At 38.6% G+C, this 15,326-nt stretch overlaps 1 long non-coding RNA gene across 1 annotated transcript; it reads right to left on the minus strand.

The window, feature by feature from the left end:
- Positions 1–8,010: 8,010 nt before the first annotated feature.
- On the minus strand, positions 8,011–14,700 carry LOC142104644 (uncharacterized). Its single transcript, XR_012679614.1, has 3 exons — positions 14,639–14,700; positions 10,841–10,969; positions 8,011–8,947 (listed from the first exon to the last, which is right to left on the minus strand). It is a non-coding gene; the product is annotated as an uncharacterized LOC142104644 (long non-coding RNA).
- Positions 14,701–15,326: the final 626 nt, after the last annotated feature.

Here is a 15,326-nt window from a genome sequence, read left to right on the forward strand (position 1 = left end):
TTTGCTTAGTGAGTTTGCAGGTCTGGCATCTAGTGCAAAAGGAAATAACCCTCGCTGTTCTCTTTTAACCAAGTCTCTTGTTTGTTTGTTTTGTTGGTGGGGATGCAGCATTTTACAAGCTTGGTATTGAGGGAGTTAGACTTTCTGTAAATGATTTTATTTTTTTGGGGGAGGATTTCTCTCAATGAGTCATCCATCAGTAGTATGTTCCACTGCTTCTGGATGATTTCCTCTAACTCCCTATGGTTTTGGCTATTTTGTGTAATAAATGTGGATAATAAACTTTTTTTGTTTTAGGTTCCAGAAGCATTTTTCTATCTGTCTCCCTGACTTCCTCGTATGCATTTTCTATCACTTTCCCTTAAGGTCTTGGGGGTATATTTAACAAATTGTGATGGTGCACTAACGTGCATTTAACATAGAATCCATGCCCCGATGTGTCCCCCACATATTTATTAAAGATGCATCGCAGCAGATATCGTGGATATCTGCTGCTTTGCATTCTGCTTTGTTTTGGGGAGTATTCACCATTCAATAGTATGGTGACTGCTCCCTCTTGCAATCTAACAAGTTCAGAAAAATAGATTTTTTTTCGGGAACTGTCTTGATAATGTACGCCAGCTATCATTAATGAAAAGTTACAGTGCTGTCAGCTCTGCTCCAAAGAGCAGAGCTGGACAGCGCATGTGTGGAAGGATCACATGATCCCTCCCTGTCACTCACACTCTCTCTCTGCAAACTATAATTGCCGATAGAGAACAGAGATGTTTGTGCGCATGCCCAAGGGTTTCACTCGGCGCATGCGCACTGGAGTAAGAACAGGCCCCCCGTTGACCACATACTGCTTCGGGAACGAAGCAGCTGTGGTAAGTATGATTTCTACTTCACAGGAACAGCAGTTTTTTGGAACTGCTGTTCCTGTGTTGCTTTTTTAATAAATATGAGAAATAGTTCAATCCTTATCAATGCGATAAGGTTTGAAAACTATTTTATATATTTTGCGAGTGATGATAAATGGGCCCCTATGTCTGTTTGTCATATAGTGTGAGATTGGTGCTACTGCGGTGGATGCCGATAATTTGTTCTTTGGGAATGTTGTCAAGCCATCTTCTTAGATGGTTACTGGATGAAGTCCACCTGCTTGAGATGTGTTTTGGTCTGAATTCGGTGTTCCGTAATAGAGATGTCGAGGTCTAAAAATTCGAGCCTCTCTTCGCTAGTCTGGGCAGTAAACTTGAGGTTGAGGTTATTGGTGTTGATGTACTTCAACTATGGATTTTTTAAGTTAGAAACACGAGTCTTTCACTGAGGGCATTATTCATCTTCGAAAGTAATGTGAACGCAGCTGGAGTTTAAAAAAAATGCACGTAACTTGTGCGCCCTTATTCAAATACAAAAGGATCTCAAGATATGTTTCCATTTGAATCTGGGTGTAAGTACACGCTGGCTATACGGTACTTGTCACATGTTTAAAAATAATTATAATATAAAATACCAACTCATAATAAGATAATCATTAATAAAAATGTGTCTTTTAATTTTTTTATACATTAAATACATAAATCAGGTTGTTCTTAATGCGTACTATACATATAATCCATTTTTATATTTTCACATCTTGCATACAGATGTTATATACAATCTAGTGGATATGCATATGTGTAGTCATCACTATCAGTCGACATTTACACCAGCCCTGTAGTTGTTGCAAATGATACAGATTAAAAACACGTACGTACAAGATGCACAGAGCTTGACTCATCCGCGTTGGAATGCCCTTACTTTACATTGTCTACGTTCATCCGCCCTTTCTCTTCCCCTTTCTGCCCTAAGTCGTAGACAGTAGTAAGTGTAATTTGCGTTCACACATGAATTGCATGCGATTGTGTTCATTGGTGTAAAGTCCTTTTCTGAACATGCGCAGAGAAATTTCACGCAAGATATGTCACGTAAAGGAACTTACGTGCAAAGATGAATCAAGCCCTGTAAATGTAAACATGGTTAAAATAAATGCTGTTAATAATAAATAGGTAACTATGAGTGTAATCACAAACTGTCATGGAAATATGTGTGTACACTGTTGAGCTATAAATGTGCAAAAACTAGTTTCAGTATTATTATTATTGTAGATTTGTAATGCGCCACAGTGTTCTGCAGTGCCGTACAGCATGGGAGATAGGACATAAATAAAACAAAGACCTATAATGTAAACAAAATAAATTCAGCCTAAAAATAGAGGGTAGGGAGCTCAGGAGCAAGCTTACATTCTAATTGTAAGAGGGCACAGCTGAAAAGATAAGTAAATGTGACTCAGAGTGGAGAATGGGACAGTTATGATGGTGCATTAGCAGGGCGTGATCAACCAATAGGCTGATCAGGCTGCAGCCTAGGGCGCTGGGACCTGGGGGGTACAGCGTCGGTAACATTTTTTTTATTTTTTTATTATTGATTTTGCGCACCTGGAGCCGTCTCTTGTGCCGACTCCACGCTGCCGCTCCCTCCTCCCCTCTTCTCCCCTTTTATCCTCCTCTTCCCCTCCCCCTCCTCCCTCCTCACTGGTTGTCGGGCATGAATTCATCATCACGTCCCGACGGTGTCAGTGAGGAGCTGCAGTGAGAGGATCTGACTGCCGACAGAAGAGAAGCCTACAGAAGCCTGATAAGAAACTATTTGTGTTTATGCAGGGTGGACAGGGTGCAGAAGGGGGACAGAGTGTTCTGAGGGGGACAGAGTGTGCTGAAGGGGGGGCAGAGTTTAATGTGGGTGGCAAAATGTAATGAGGGGGGACAGAGTGTAACATACAAGCAAGAGCTCAAACTGTGTGCCACCATTGGGATAGATGCGGATCCGGCAAAGTAGTATCTTTGAGAGGTCATAGAGTTTTAGGTTTAGAAAGTCCCTTAACAGGCTGCAATAACATTCCTGCATCCACAAGATAGCTGGAAAACTGGCATAACTTGTATAGAACAATTATTAGGTCACTTGTCTCTATTACCCCATTTGTAGGACTGCAAGAGTACCAGCACAGCCTCTAACAGGGATTTCCTAATTCTGAATGAATGTCCCCACTTGTCAGAGTTTCTTCCGTTTCAAGTTTCATACTTGTCAGACTATTAATTGACAAATCATCTAAATCAGAAATCTATGGTATGCTATAATAATACAATATTTACAAGTTTTCAAAGATATTGATTTCGGTTTGACAGCAGTGTACGTAAATCAATGGCTTTACCATCCACCTACCCGTATCTCCTTATTGTCTTTGATATCAGTACATGAATCACTTACACAATAGGAGCTTAAAGTAATTGAATGTTGCAATATTTCAAATGGGGAAATATGGACTTACTATTGTATTTATATAAAGTAATATTTTATGACATACCATGCTACCTTTTTTAAATGACCACATTCTGTTCTGTTACAGACCATTGCACCAAATCTAAGTTACTTTTCAAATTTATGAACTATGACTAAAACATTTTCATATTCCTGTATTATACTACAGGGCAAACTACACAACTCATTGGATAGAATAATCGATCTATATATTTCAGGAAATGGTTCAACTGGTATTACTTAATAAGGGTCATTTAAAAAAGTGCAATACTGAGGACCTGTAACGTAATTACTATCTTGTGACTTCAAGCACTTATTTTTGCATAGATGTACCCACTGGGTTAAATGCTGGTTAAGAGACATTTATGCATACATCCTTTTCACTAATGTTATAAATTGACTAGTGGAAGATATGTGGGGAGAGCTTAGGTGGATGATGAACTGACTGGGGCAGTAGGTGATGAAATAACTTGGGAAGCGGGTGATGAAATGGCCAGGGGCTGGGGAGTCATGAATTGGTCGGTGGTGGGGGGGCATGATCTCTGTATTGTGTGGTGCTCATGAGGATGCTCTCTAAAGAACCTAATCATTGAGGGTTTGTAATGTTTGCACATTTTCAAAACAAGACACCAACTTTCCAGAAGGCAGCTAAACGACAGCAAAGCTGCAAGAACAAGCAATAAAGAACAGCAGGAACAGGTAAGAGAATCTGTCTAAATTTGTTTGCTGGCAAATGCTCTTGAATTTTCCGTTGAGTGGGGGGTGGGGGGTGCTAATGGTGTATTAGCCTAGGGTTGCCAGAACCCTTAATCAGACCCTGGTCTACCCCAACAATGTCCACATTATTGTGAGACTGTGCCACTTTTAGGTTCTACAAATCAGGACAGCCCACCAAAATAGGGACTATTTGTGTTAACATTATATTTGTGAATAATGATTCACAAACCCTATATTCAGAAACAACTTTTATTATTACACCTGGCTTCCAGAACAGTGTGGACATACCCTGTGACTCACTAGAGAGCAGAAGAAGAGAACCTACAACAAGAGAAGCTTGTCACACCCAAGAAATCTCAAAACAAGAGAAAATATATAGAAGCTCTCTTATCTGCACATCAGTACTTGTATGTGGAAAATACTATAACCCACCTCTTTAGGTAAGCTTTTAAATTCCTCAGTCATCCTCTTAACCTCCCTAGCTTAACCTATTACCACCCTTTACACAGTTCACACAAGACAACAACCCTTTGAACAACATTTCTGGGTTAGTGAATCATATAGTTCATTAAGTACTTTTTACCTTTGCATGACCAGTATGCAAAGGTAATTGTCAGATACCAAGTGCCAATATATCATCAGTTCTTTATTTAAAACAGATTTGATCCACTATAATTTGTAGTACAAAATAGTTTTGTTGTCATACCTTTTTCAACAAAAGGACTACATTTTCATTGTTATATTTTGAGCTGCAGTAGTTTTCTGTTGTTGTTTCTCTTCGTCTGTAAAAGATCTATTGTAGTTACAGCTGATGTGAAGAAGCACAGTGGAATTGCACACATACTGGGCCTAATTTGCAAACCTCAATACATCTGAAACAAAGTGCAAAACAGTCTTTGATGGCAGTGTGAACATCAATTTGCTCAGGTGTGTCTAAATTTCCTCCAAAGAGAGTGGGCTTGCGGAGTAAGCTTTCCTTTGTTTGAGAAGAGCAGAAATACTGCCTCGGTGTGCAGTAGGTCACTTCCTGTTTGGATGCTGTCTTGACTGTTTCCTGCCTGCAAGGGTTTATGCCCTTATAATTTAATCTGGATCCTAATAACCTGTGTCTGGCCTTTTAAAGATGGCTTTTTCCAACAGACTGGTGCCAGTTCAATTGTTTGTTGCTCCTGCTCTCTGAGAACCTCTCATATTCTGGTCCTGATTTGTTTCATGGTAACTGACTCCTGTTTCTCTCATCGTATTGCACCTTTTTCAGTGACCTTGACTTTGACTTTGTTTGACTTTGCTCCTGTTCATTCTCTGGTACTGTTGTGCATTTCCTGGATCAGGGAGCCGCAAACAGAAATCCTGGTTAAAGTTACTGTATTAACGGTAATAGTGCGCAGGTCGCGTTACTTTCAAGAGTAATGCTGTCAATTGAATCTGCCCTCTGTGTCATTTACCCTACCCTCCTTGGTCTTCATACTGGAAACTCTAACAGAAGGTTGAACATGGCATTCGGGGGAGTTGTGTTGAATAAAGCCTTGCTTGCTATGTACGGAGTAGAGGCACCCATGTACTTAGTTTTGGAGGGCAGTAAATGAACAAGATTACAATCTCCAAAGTGAATTATTTAAATTTGCGAACAACGGTGGAGAGAGTGTGAATGGCAAAATTCCCAGCACCCTCCATCTAGGATTTGTTATTAACGGTGCTGCCTGTGCTCCCAGAACTGTTTTGAAAAGTGCAATTTTAAGCAGCCAACGTGCTGCCATTTTAATTCGGCAAATGTTTGAAAACAGGTTAATGGTTTTGTTAGATCATAACATATTTAACTGGCACAGTGAAATGACAGTTATTAGCTCAGAGGTAAATTCTGTGAATTTTTCACCACCATCACCCAAATTCCCTGCCTATGGAGCCAGAATTGTCCTCCAAAGAATAGCAATCAACAATGAACATTTTAAGGAAACGTTTTATTGGTTATAGCAAAGCAAAACAATGGTATTGATATTTTTATTTAATAATTGTTTCCTTTAAATGTGGTATGGTTTATACAGCATAGAGCATTTATTCATAACATAGCTTTTAGCAATATAAAGCTTGAAATAATTCTTCAATGAATTCATTGATGTTTCAGAGTCGAAGGCAAATTTCCCTGTTTTCTGAACATAGTTATGAAGCAAAAGTAATTTTGCCATATTAGGCTAATTTTGCCCGACAGATTCAGTTCATGCTTCAGCTGTCGGAACAACTGCTGCCTTCATCCCGTTAGTGATCTTGACATTCCTTTTAGCAACCGAAATAGCACAGATCTAAGGTACACTAGAAAATAGTTGGGTTTTCTATCATAAATTAATTTTAAATCAATTGAACATCAAGAGTTTTACGATATGTTGAATACCCTTTTTGAGAAATAACAATTCAGTAGCAATTTCACATGACAGTTAAGTGAGAAATACATTGATTGACACTGAAGACAATAATGCAACTGAGGCAAAACACAACAGCAAAAAATACTTCTGTAGTATTTTTATTCAAGACAGGATTGCTTGAAATTACCTGAAAAAGCGAGGTGTTATCAAGTTGTTTATATGTGTAACACTCTTTTGGGTCCCTGAATGTAAAAACCTGGATGACTGTAAGTAGAACCTGTACAATATAATAATGTAATAAACACCCCTTTGGTGTGTTGTCTGTCTTTGCTAATATTTTCTTTTGGTTAAGCTAATAAAATATTAGCAAAGACTGACAATTATACATGCACAAAAATGTTTTTAAAGATACAATACAGTAATCCGTTTAATGTTCATGTTATCTTTCTTCCTGGAACTTATTATCCTGGACAATTAACCTTTGTAAAACAAATATTTCCCTAATTTTTACAAACTATAAACACTCGGCTTGAGAGAAAGATAAGGTTACTGATTTCACTTAACGTTTTGGTGATATTAAGAGAAAATATACAATAACACTAACTTATTATTGTCAGCTGAAATTATCCCCATTCACTCTCTTTTATGTATGCTGTCGCTCTCTTATTATATTAAGGACTTAATATAAACTATTAGGTATCACTCATTGAGTGTTATACAACAAGTAAGAAAGATATAGATGGCTACCCAAAAATGTAGACTGTTCGACCGTAAATGAATTGTACAAAATATCTTACTGTCTCTACTTCATCACACTACATATTCCCAGTAGAGCTCATAAGTATTTCTTTATAACTCACAAGAAATTATTTAAAAAAAATACATTACTAACAACTAATAAATACTTAACCAACTAGGTTTTAAGACAATATAATAATATACTCCTACATTATTAATTACACTGCATCACACACTCTATGACTATGAAAAGTCCTCCTTGTTGCTAATAGAAAACATATGAATACATGGCCAAGGACGTTAGTGCGCATCAGAAGATAATTATTTATTTATAAAACATTGGCATTTTAACGCTGGTATAAACCACTGTTCCTGAATGGGATGTAGTAGTGATAGTTGGCATAGACAGGTGCCCCAACATGTGTTATATATTGCTCTCAAAAAAGCTACCACAAAATATCCCGGAGTGTATGTATATGGTCAAAAATATTTATTTATTTTCATAAACGATATAATTTGCAAGTTTCTAAAAACATCAAACCAATGAACAATTTATATAACCATGTATAGATGTCCAAATGATTAAATCAAGAAAATCACTTGACATAAATTGATGGATTTATCACAGCTGACTCTGAGGACTCCAAAATGATACAGTATAAAACAGTTAAATAGCTATTCACTAGTTTCAAACAGTTCAGTGTCTTTCCAAATCTTTCATACACCATAGTTGTCTTTAGGGGCGGGCTGGGAGAGGCGTGGCCGGGGGGCACACAGGCGGCCGCATCACATGACATTGACATCACATTGATGATGCGGCCGCATCCCCTGTCATGTGATGCGGCCACCTATGCGCTGACGCGGCCGCATCTTATGTCATCAGATGCGGCCGTGGTGGAAAGTATTGTATTTTGCATATGGGGGGCGGCCGGCCAGCCTACCCCCCAGCCCTAATAGCAACCTGGCCGAGCGGCCCGGGGGGCCACTGCCCCCCTGGCCCCCGGGCCAGCCCGCCCCTGGTTGTCTTATAGACAAATAAAAGTGGGTGGCCAGTCTACTTTTATAGAGGAATAAACATATATTTTATAGATTACTCACTTTTTAAGCTAAGTTGTGGTAGCTATTTTGAGTGAGTTAAATAAGCATATTGGCACACCTGTCTATACCAGTTGTTACAATATTGTTTTCTAAGGGATTGGCACCCCTAAGATAGGTTGCGACACATTTTTATATTTTTAAACTTATTTTCAAATATTATATATTACTTTTTACTTCCAAGTATAAGCGCATAAGAGTTATGTTGTTTCACATTGCAGTAGTTATAGTAACTGTCAAATATGGCTGAGCTCACAGTTTGTCAGATTTTCAGGCAAGCGATGACATAAATTGAAGCTAGTATAAATGCTGTACAATTTTGTTAGCTTGCTAGAAGATTTACTCTGTTACTCTATCATTTCAATAATAAGGTGAACTTCTGTGATCCTGAGTTATACTTCCATCAGTATAGTTAGTAAGCGCTGTTCACAGATATATTTATCCTGATACACAATACAAAGCTTCTCTGTCCTCACTGAAACTGCTCATCTTCCATTAACTGTCAACTGACAACAACTGAGCTTTGTATACTTAATAACTGTCATTGCTCATGCCGTCTCCTTCCTCCTCTTCCCCCATAAGGCATGTTGGGAGATGTTAAATAACATATCTTGAGCGCTGAAAACCCAAATATAAATATATATATTCAAATGGACTGAAATGTTCCTTGTCGCAATCCCGAACAAGGGTGCCACTCCTTGCTAAAAGAAACCAGATAAATACAAAATCAGGTGCGCCAAGGAAACCAACCACAGTGAGTATTGATAAAAAATAAAGAATTAAAAATAAATAAATAAAGGATGGCGGGCTTTATCTAAAATACAAATGATCTTTTATTGTAACCAATATAAAAATAATAATAATACATTTCAAATAAACAACCAACAATAAAATATTATTAAAACTGCCTCTAAAATAGCATATAAATAGGTATAGTATTATGCATGTCTGTTAATGCAGAAATAACAATACATTTAAATAATAAACATATATTGATGGAGTCTTCAATCTAGAGACTAACACAAAGATGGATGAAACAAAGTGTGTGGCCAGTACATTTTGTAAAAAACTTCCAAAATCCTGGGTATGCATGGATAAAACTAAGGATAACAATAACAGAAAAAATCAATCAGCGGATGACAATGAAGAGTATAAATGGAACAGTCTCACCCAAAAACAGCAGCACCTGTAATTAGTGCTAATAGCACATTTGGATATAGTTCTTATATATGATAAATGAAGTGGCATGTATGCACAATGCACCCTTTATATTCATAACCTTAACGGTGCAGGATGGGGGCGTCCAGGCTGTTAGGGAAAATCCTTCCCCTGTAGAGTTCCAGCAGCCGGGGGAGATGTTAATGTGCTTCTGTTTATGCGGGTAGAGTTGGGCTGGTAAACTCGCTTGAAAAGGGAATTGTTATCCGATAGTATATGTTGTCCGGTTTATAGCTCTAGAGAGGTCTGCTAATTCAGGCATGCACTGATACTTGTCCAAACATGTGACGGATCTTGTCTGCTCTGGGCTGAGTTTTTCAAAGATAATAGGTTGTAACTCATTTAAGTCTATTGTTGGGAGATGTAGTTCTTCAGTACCCGTCACCTTGCAAAGTCACAGTGCTATTGCGGGGTTACATTTGCTTAACTGGTGATTAGTACAAATACTGTAGGCAAACAATGGGCAAAATGACACAAATCACTGTGAATCGTGTCATGGAGGCTCAAATCCTTCCCAATTTCTAGTGAAGTGGGTGGAATGCAGGAGAATTGCCTGTTCTCCCGGGAGTCCAGGAGACCTTACCGGAATTCGGGAGTCTCCTGGACATTCCGGGAGAGTCGACAAGTATGTTTTATGTGCATGTTAAGTCTTCGATGTATAAACCCTATTTTACACCCTATGTCTCATATAAATATATGCAAATAAATATGAATCAAAATAATAATATTTATTGATCCTCTAACCCATTTTATCACTATATTACAAAACACATAAGATTATGATATCACTGTTTACTCTTTAAAAAGACATGTTGGACATATTTTTTAATATGTTACATTTAAATATAATTGAAATTGCAGTTTATTTTATTCAGCATACGGCATATCTGACATTGTATTTTTTTTATGCATATTACTAAATGTTCAGTGTTATCTGAACACGTGTGTGAGAGCAGTAACTGGTGTTATGGGAATTATTTATAAAGATTTTAATAATGCATTTTGTAAAAAAACTGCATACTATTTATCGCAGTCGACAGCATCAAAAGTAAAAATAAGTGGTAAAAGTCTTAATAAGGTTTGCTAATGCTACACATATTATGGCTGGTGCCACAACACTGGTCCTGCATTAATAAGAGAACCAATGCTGTTAAAATAATAATAATCAGTGCTTTTTTGGTAATAATAAAGGTGCCGGAACTCATCTCTTTCTGCCCCCTCATTTTTGTGTAGCCCTCTTTCCTGCCCCCTCATTTTTCTGTAGCCCTCTCTTTCTGCCCCCTCATTTTTCTGTAGCCCTCTCTTTCTGCTCCCCTCGTTTTTCTGTAGCCCTCTCTTTCTGGGCCTCTCCCCCGCTTTCTGTAGTCTGTACTTACCTTCTATGCTTCTTTTCTCGCTTCTCTGCTGGATCGCAGCTCCTCTCACTGGCAGCGTCGTGACGTCACCACGCTGCAGAAGACAGAAGCAGGACGCACACTAAGATGCGGTGCTGCAGTGTAGCAGCCCTGCAGAGAAAAAATAAATAAAATGTTAAAAAGTTAATTAAACTTTGAAAACCCATGAAAAAAAGGTGCCAGAGCACCATACTGAGAGTTCTATGGCAATAAAAGCCCTGATAATAATATTACAATGAGCATTATCCTCCCAACAATTAGAGACAGTGAGGTCATTTTTCAAACAAATGATACCTATATCAGCTGTAAGAACAAGAACAAGAGGTAAGCCAATTAGCGTCTTTTTGTAAACATCATTACATACACTACTGATTAGGAAACTCATCACAACTCTATGGGGCAGATTCAATTGCCGGCAAAGTCCAATAGGAGCCTTGTGAGAGGTTCCAAGTTGCTTGTGGATAAAATCTTTGCTTACATATGCCCACATCTCATATAGATAAGCAAAAATAAGTAAAGATTTCTGTACCGTGATTGCTGGTACACATTAACCCTTAACCCCTGATTGAATCAGTTCAACACTGCTGTCTTTAGCCCTAGTTATAATTAGTAGAGGGAGCTTCTCTTTTTTCATCTTCAGTTTTTCTTCTCCTAAAAAGAGCTATCCCCATGTTGACTAACCCAGAATCTGGTGATCGTGTTGAGGGTCTCAAAATCATGCTAGCCAGACCAGCTAGCATGTATCCATGTATCTTTGTCACAGATCCCTCATTGCACTGAAACTACCCCAGTGTACGTAGCGGAGTTGCCTATTCTGAGTATACCAGCCATTGCAAGACCAAGAAAGTAAAGGTCTCAGGGCAGAAATATTTAATGGACCTCACAATCATTGTCCCACATAGTATAACCAGCAGTGTCCACGCACTATCATCACCACTGATTCCATGCATTGTACCAGCAGTGCGACAGTATTATCACCCTTTTACCATGATTTCCCCTCTCCCATATTACAATAATGTAAGCTGACCGCAACTGACACCAACTTAATAAAAATAATGTAATTGTTAGGCTGTTTTATGAAGTTTATTGACAATAAAAATAAAATCCAGTTGTAGAAAATTATATGACAGGTTGTTTACGAAAGTGGGAAAATGTTCTTCTCATAGTGCAAATATTATATGTAATTATTTTCGTTTAAAAAAAATATTTTATGCTGTGCACGTAGACTTTTCACGTGAAAATGTGGGGGGTTCAAATTTGTATTTTTTTTCTGATGGCAGAAGCTGGGTGGATTGGGGCGTTCCACAGGGCGTTAATAATACAGGCATTAATGATAAAACACTTTTACAAAAAAGTTTTTTCACCCATGAAATACATTTATTAGGATGTTCTGGATGTCTACTGAACTTAAAATACATTTTTATAGTCGCTCATGATTGCAAACACGTTTTAATTTGTATACTAGACTGTCATGACTAGGAATAAAGACTTAGACTAGCCCTGTAGCTGGAGCAAGAGATACAGCAGAAAACAAGTACCTTAGAGATGCCCAAAGCTTGAATCAGACGGACGTGGCTGCATGCGCTCGAGTTTGGCACGCCCTTACTGTACATTGACTACGGGCGAACATCCCTTCCACACCCTGTTACCTCCAAGAAATTGTAAGCTGTAGTAATTGTCCTTTGTGTTAGAAGATTTGAATGTTACTGTGTTTAGTGGTGTATGTTCCGGTTCTGGGCATGGGCACATTGAAATAACGGATTATACGCAAAAAAATCAGCAATTATGTATGGATCAGGCCCTACATATCTGAATATACAGAATATATGAGATGCAATGTCACTGGTCTGCAGACATGTAAATATATTTAACATTAATGGAACAGGGACTTATGCAGTACCTTAAAGAGACTCAAACCTAAAACATAAACATAAACAAACATAAACCTAAAAAAATCAACAAATAATGGCCTAAAAACTCTCAGGATATATGTACTAGAATTTGGAAGGTGCCGCAACAACACTTATATATTGTTGGTTACCGGATCAAATATGAACTGTATGTTTTTAAGCCATATTTTGTAGCATATTTAGCTTCACAATATCCTGGCCCCAAAAAAGTTAAGTCTCCGTTGTTTTATTTTCATCCACAGAAGCAGTTTAGAGTTCAGCAGCTTCTGCTAGCCAAGAGGTTACATATTTATATTGTTAGTATTTGCCAAATATCCATCACGTTCAACCTTTCAGAAATTCAAATGGTTCAGAGGTAAATTAAAAAACAAGTGTGAGCGTTACCAATTTAGTAAATACATACTGACTCCCCTAAAATAAGATAAATTCCCTGGATCAATCTATCTATTATATTTTCAGTTGTTTGATAGCGTATATTTACTTTTGGGTTTTGAGAGCTCAAGATATGTTATTTAATATCTAAAGGGGATATAGATGTTGAAGAAGGAGCACTTGTGTTATGTAACAAATTGCTTTGACATGTAGGAACAGCAAAATGTGGGCCATAGGCAGAGAAAGGGGGATAGCAAGGAGGAAAACCAAAAGGTTGGCTCAGAAATGGGCAGGGTAAAGAGAGGGCACTCTGATTAAATGGCAACCAGCCTAAACTAACACTCTGCAAGGGAAAAGCGGGCTGTGAGAACGATGGATACGGCATGCTGCTAGCTGCCTGGCCAGTAGACTAAGGTGCCATATGACTCAACATAGGGGCTCATGACGGCACAGAGGTGGAAGTAGAAAAAGCCGAATTCTGCTGGGCAGCGGGACTGCTTAATAGTGCTGAGGAATGAAAAGGGGGGGTGGTGGAGTAAACTATTTGTGGAAATGCATTTGGAACCACTGATGAAGGTGTAGCACAAAGGGAGAAGAAAGAAGAAACTAAAGGAGAGAGGTAAAAGGCAAAGAGGAGGGGGGTTAAAACCTGTGTTGGGAGGGGAGTTGAAGATCTGATAGGAGGGGAGAAGGGAAAAGGTGTGGGCAGGTGGATACAGGGACTTTCTGCACATGAAACTGCAAATGTATTTAAATGAACATTGCTTATTATAGGAGAAATAGAAACAGCAACAGGATTCACTTCATTTATATCTGCAGTGACTGAATTGAAGGTGTGGGCTGGGCCTGGACAGGACACACTATCCACAATGTTAGATGTGGAGTGACTAGACACACTGGCAGGTTTATTTAAAATACTAAAGTTCCTGTTTAAATCAGCACCCCCTTCAGTGCCAGGATAGGCATGACTAACCTGAGGGGGTGCTAGGCTATGTGGCGCACCCCCCCTCCAACGTTTACGTCCTCAAGCCGCTCATGGGGGAGAGAAAACACTAGCTCCTTTTCATTGGTGCAAGTGGTTACCTGCGGGCGCTCCAGGAGTGGCCGCAGTTAATATGGCTGCCTCAGTGGCCGGGACCGACAGCAGAAGGGACCTGAGTAGCCTCAAGGCAATGTGGAGGAACCTGGGGCCTTTTGCAGTGCAATATTATGTGTGAAACAAGAGAGGGAGGTGGGTTCGGATGTACCGCTGACAGGACAAGTTGTGAGAAAGGATGAAAAATGGGGGAAAAGATTGGAAAAAGGAATATAAAGGGAAAGTTATAATGAAATGGGAAAATTAATGAAAGAAGTAAATTAAAAAGGAATGAAAGAATGAAAAAGTTAAAATGAAAGAAAACCAAGCAAAATTAAAAGAAAGATCAGGAAAGGAAACTTTGGGAAACATCTATGAAATCCCACAAAAGAAAGGCGCAGTGATAAACAATATAATACTTACCAATGCAGACAGTTCAGGCTATACTCACCAGGAACTTTCCAGACAGGCAAGAGAAATCTAACGGTAACCAACTGTCCTTATAATCCTTCCCTAGATATAGCTCTTTCTTAAGCCTCACTCAAACCTTCCATGCTAAGTTAAGCTCGATATTTTTCTATGTTTAGACAACCTCAGTGTTTATGATACTTCGGGACAATTCCTGCCCTCTGTTATCCTAATAGTCTTCCATGATACTTGCTGGATTCACTGAGATCCAATGGAAACATTGACCATTCTTTTCTTGTGCTATTTTACTGATACAGTAAGAAGATTAAATGAAAATCCAATCAGCTATAGAATACTTTTCTGGTTATTTATGAAGAACAGTTTCTGTGAAATACTAAAGCAGATATTGCTCAATTATGACATTAATGCACCTGTATGTTTGCTTGCGATGAGGCAATTTTAAATGCTTATATAGGTATGCTGGAGAGTTAGCTCTGAAGATTGTGCCTGCCCTAGCAAGGAGGGAACACCACTCAATAAAACTGTCTTCAGGGTTTTATCTACCAACCTTTTTACTCTCTTTACCCTTTACTCTTTTTTATTTATCCACCTTTCTACAGGAATACTGTTGCAAACACATATATTCAGTGTCCTGGCTAGAAGTCCTTCCTGAGACAATGATCCATCCAGAGCTGATTTAGGT

Source organism: Mixophyes fleayi, chromosome 1 (genome assembly GCF_038048845.1).
Source record: "Mixophyes fleayi isolate aMixFle1 chromosome 1, aMixFle1.hap1, whole genome shotgun sequence".
Lineage (NCBI taxonomy): Eukaryota > Metazoa > Chordata > Amphibia > Anura > Limnodynastidae > Mixophyes > Mixophyes fleayi.